We start from the raw sequence: 5,337 nt of genomic DNA on the forward strand, positions 1-5,337 counted from the left end.
TGGTAAACTGTCACAGACAGCGCTACCAAAGCCTTGACAGTGACATTTTGATGCCAGAAATGTTTCTGTAAAGTCATACCATTTAGAAGACAAACACGGTGACCAGGCCAGGACACACAGACACGGGAGACTAATAAGACATGATGACAACTAACTTTAGATCTTGATTTAACGTTTTTATTAACGTTTATATAATAAACCAATGTGGGAAATTGGTAACTTCGTGTTATGTAGACCAAAATTAGTTTGGTTTAATTAAGAGTGAGGATTGGAGTGTTAAGTACAGAATGGTGGGTCAACCATATGTACTCCAAACATTTTCTCTCATTGATAATAAGTTTACATCCACAAAACTGTAGAAGTGAGGTGAGGTTCTGTAAAGGATATTCTGATTGACCAAACATCATTCCAGCATTCAAATCAAACAAAATGATCATGTCATATTATGGACAACTCTGAAAGTTCTCCAAATACCTATATTTTGAACAGTCACCCATCAATGTTAATTTACTATAATGGAGAAATGCTATAGGTGTGTTCAGCTGGTAAGGATTGTTTTTAAATGACTATAAACAGATCATTCAGACATATTTTTCATTCAAATGTATTTGACCTAATGCCATATACATACTAAACAAAAATTTAAACGCAACATGCAAAGTGTTGGTCCCATGTTTCATAAGCTGAAATAAAAGATCCCATTTTCCATACGCACAAAAATTTTATTTCTTTCAAATGTTGTGCACACATTTGTTTACATCCCTGTTAGGGAGCATTTCTCCTTTGCCAAGAAAATACATCCACCTGAAAGCTGTGGCATATCAAGAAGCTGATTAAACAGCATGATCATTACACAGGTGCACCTTGTGCTGGGGATAATAAAAGGCCACTCTACAATGTGCAGTTGTGTCACACAACGACACACAAAAATGATAGGACAAAACACACATCACGACAAGAAAGACAACACAACGCTACATAAAGAGAGACCTAAGACAACAACATAGCAAGGCAGCAACACATGACAACCAAGGGTACTTCCTTGGTGACGAGTTGTGGCTGAGACAACAGATGTTGACTTTATACACTGAACCCTTTGAGAGAGGTAGTTAGCAAACCAGGCCAAAGACCCGTCAGCGACACCAATACTCCTTAGCCGGCCCACAAGAATGGAATGGTCTAACGTATCAAAAGCTTTGGCCAAGTCAATAAAAATAGCAGCACAACATTGCTTAGAATCAAGGGCAATGGGGACATCATTAAGGACCTTTAAGGTTGCAGTGACTCATCCATAGCCTGAGTGGAAACCAGATTGCATACCAGAGAGAATACTATAGACATCAAGAAAGCCAGTCAGTTGATTATTGACAAGTTTTTCCAACACTTTTGATAAACAGGGCAACATAGAAATAGGCCTATAACAGTTAGGATCAGCTTGATCTCCCCCTTTAAATAAAGGACGAACCGTGGCTGCCTTCCAAGCAATGGGAACCTCCCCAGAGAGGAGAGACAGGTTAAAAGGTCAGAGATAAGCTTGGCGATGATAGGGGCAGCAACCTTAAAGATGAAAGTGTCTGACCCAGATGTTTTTTGGGGGGGTCAAGTTTAAAGGAGCTCCTTTAGCACCTCGGGTAGTGGAAAAAGAGGGAGGAACGTCAAAGCTAGTCGCATTAGAAGGGGTGGCTGAGTCAAATAAGAATCCTGACTTAATTAAGTTTTGATTAAAGAGCTCAGCCATGTGCTTCTTGTCAGTAACAACCAGATCATCAACATTAAGGGACATGGGCAGCTGTGAGGAGGAGGGTTTATTCTCCAGGTCTTTAACCGTTTTCCAGAACTTCTTGGGGCTAGACCCACAGAGAGAGAACAGCTCCTTAAAGTAACTAACTTTGGCCTTCCGGATAGTCTGAATGCACTTATTTCTCATTTGCCTGAACGAGAGCCAGTCAGCCTGAGTATGCATGCATATGCTGAGCCTTTTTCCAAATGTAATTCTAGAGGTAGAGTAACTCTGCAAGATCATGTTCGAACCAGGGGCTGAACCTGTTTTTAATGATCATTTTCTTTATGGGGGCGTGTTTGTTAACAATACCACTGAAAGTATTTAAAAAAGAAGGTCCAAGCTTCTTCGAAAGAGGGGATCAAGCTGATTCTATACCATTTGACAGAAGCCAGTTCATGAAGGAAGTCTTGCTCATTAAAGTTTGTTAGCAAGCGTCTATGACAAACCAGGACAGGTCGTTTCACTGAGCAGCCATTACGAACACAGGCTGTAAAACAGTGATCACTAAGCTCATTACAGAAAATACCAGACTGATACCTAACAGGATTATTTGCGAGTATAACATCGAGGAGAGTAGCCTTTTCTGGGTGTTTGGAGTCATACCATGTGGGATTGGTCAGGTGGTTTAAGCATGTCTCAGTTTAGGTCACCTGGCAGGACAAATTCAGACTTAGTGTAAAGGGCCAGGAGAGAGCTTAGGGCAGGTAAGGATACAGGCCAGTTCTGATGGAGGACGATAGCACCCAGCAACAGTCAAAGTTTAATGCTTAAAACCAGCAAATCAAATTGTTTGGGGACAGACTTGGTGGAGACAACTGAGCACTGAAGGTGATCCTTGGTAAAGATTGCCACTCCCCCACCTTTGGAAGATCTGTCTTGCTGAAAAAGGTTATAACCAGAAAGGTTAACATCAGTATTCAAAACACTCTCCCTTAACCACGTCTCAGTAATGACCAACATATCTGGATTGGAGCTGTGAACCCACACTTTCAATTGATCCATTTTAGGTAATACGCTTCTAGTGTTAACATGCAGAAAACACAGGCTTTTACGAGAGCATAAATCTGTGAAGCAGATATCAGAGCTCAAGTCAGAATTGGGGCTAGCAACAGTAGATGGGCCAGGGTGTACATGCACATTTCCACATATAATTGGCAGTAATACAATCAAGGCACGGCAGAGGACAGGGAGAGCTCTGCAGTGTTGATTTATGATTGTGAATGTGCACCAGACTGCAACAAGATCATATTGTACAGCAATTTCATCAGGTAACATACAAAGCCGGTGAGAGGTGGTTAGAATAGGATGTGGAGGCCAAATGTCTGTGTAACCAATAGCGTCAGTGTCCCGAGTGTGGGAACAAACAGTCTGTCCCACGTTTGGGTAAACAAGAAAGTTCATAGTCAACAAAGCATGCAGGAGTCATGAGGCAAATAGCAAAATGCACAAGAACATTTTTTAATATATAACGACCTCGGGCTAGCCATTGTAAGGTCAGGGTCACTTTCCCCAACAGTGCGTGTGTACTGGAGGCGAGCGAAAGCTCGGGAGAGAGGCGAGAGTGTGGTGGAGACGGGCCAGGGCAGACGGTGAACAGATCACCAGGTGGAATCCAAGCAGCAGTGCAGCAGGCAACGGGAGTAAGTATCATCCATTTGGGAGAAGCTTTTATTTCTGCAGGCAGATTTCTTGTAGAAAATGTCAGTGGGTGGTCTCTGAACAACGGGAGGTGGCTTCAAAGACCTCTGGATTTGGGTTGGACAGGCGGAGTTACTCGTGCCACTTGTTGGGCCCAAAGGCCTCGACTCCTCTCACCTCAGTGCTAATTGAAGTTGTATCTGGTCTGTCCTAGCAGGCCTGGCAGCCTTAACTCAGCATTCAGTCCCCATAAAGTAAAATATATCATTGTAAAGTACTTTATTTTTCTTCTTCTCGGGTTTCAAAATAGAATCAGACCAAACACTACTCAGTTCCAGGTTGGATGGTGTCCTCGGGTCTCTGCTGTATAGCTTGAAAAAAGGAATCCTTGGTAGCAGTAATCCCTCCAGGTAATTTTGTCCAAAATTAGGTTGTTGGTTTGGAGTTCTGATCTGGAGCAAAGGCCATGCTGTGGAGGGTAGCATCCTTCATATGTCCCTGCCGAAAAATCCAAGTTTATCTAACTCCAAATCGATCCTTTTGTAAAAAACATTGAAAAATGCGAGAGCTCACATGCAGCCATCTCTCTCTCTCTCTCTCCCTTCTCTCACTGCTGACTGCAGGAACATCCACCAGAGCTGTTGCCAGAGAATTGAATGTTAATTTCTCTACCATAAGCCACCTCCAACTCATTGGCTGGGCCTGGCTCCCCAGTGGGTGGACCAATGCCCTCCCAGGCCCAACCATGCCCAGTCATGTGTAATCCAGATTAGGGCCTAATGAATGTATTTCAATTGACTGACTTCCTCATACAAACTGTAACTCAGTAAAATCTTTGAAATGGTTGCATTTATATTTTTTATTTAACTGTACTTTATGGGCTAAAAAAAAGTAGTAAAAGTTATGTTTTCTCCATATCCCTTTTGCCATAGAAGTATGCATTGAGTGAAAAACCTGAAACTAACTATCAGAGGTTGTGATTTGAACACTTTACTGTACTAGAGGCACAATGAATGGTTGATACAAGTTTGCATATACTCCTGAACCCAACAATCACCAAAGTAGCTTTGTAAAACCTCTAAAAACACCACATTATTTCACTCTTTGTCCTACTTATCAGCATTCTTGTTTTCATTGCAAAACACTCACATATAACAAAAATCTTAAAGCATTCAGCTCATTTTCCTGATTATGCACTATGCTTCCCTGGAGATCTCATTCATATTGGTGACCAGGGACTGGGTTAAAAAGGTCCACTGCAGCCATTTTACCCTAATATCAAATCCCTTCTGGGAAACAATTAAGTCTCTTACTGTGATGGGTGCACATTTTGGTTTTTTGCCCAAGCACTACAGAGCTGATTCAAATAGCCAACTCGTCATCATCATCAAGCTTTGATTATTTGAATCAGCTGTGTATTGCTTGGGCAAAACACTAAAAGTGCACCTGGGGACAGGGTTTGAGAAACCCTGGTCTGAGTTGGGGAGGGCAAAACTGTAAATTAGATGTTATTAACAGAGAGGTTTGGAACTCTTTAAAATGGGTCTATTAACTAATTTGCCGTATGGTGAAAACTACATCCCACAAAAACAGCCTGTAATTTCAGGTAGTCTTTCCAAAAGGCTCTTACACTAAAAAGGCATTATCGTTTTCACAATTTGACAGTATTATTCCAACCTCAGGGTGGAAATATTATAAAACACAGGAATATCACAACTGCACTGGGCCTTTATACAAAAATCTCTGTAAAATGATAGCACTTGTTTCCACTCCACCAAAAGTAATGCATGAACTGGGAAGACACCGGTAATACAAGTAACATTTCATTTGCATAATTTAAAAGAAAGCTAAGCTCAAACCATTGTGCTCCAAGCCTACCATTGTAGCATGGCATTACAATGCACACTTAGAAAATA

At 41.6% G+C, this 5,337-nt stretch overlaps 1 long non-coding RNA gene across 1 annotated transcript; it reads left to right on the forward strand.

The window, feature by feature from the left end:
- Positions 1-3,185: 3,185 nt before the first annotated feature.
- Positions 3,186-4,266, forward strand: LOC139536513 (uncharacterized). The gene is made up of 3 exons (XR_011667317.1): positions 3,186-3,423; positions 3,732-3,831; positions 4,045-4,266. It is a non-coding gene; the product is annotated as an uncharacterized lncRNA (long non-coding RNA).
- Positions 4,267-5,337: the final 1,071 nt, after the last annotated feature.

The sequence above is a fragment of the Salvelinus alpinus genome, chromosome 12 (assembly GCF_045679555.1).
Source record: "Salvelinus alpinus chromosome 12, SLU_Salpinus.1, whole genome shotgun sequence".
In the NCBI taxonomy this organism is placed as follows: Eukaryota; Metazoa; Chordata; class Actinopteri; order Salmoniformes; family Salmonidae; genus Salvelinus; species Salvelinus alpinus.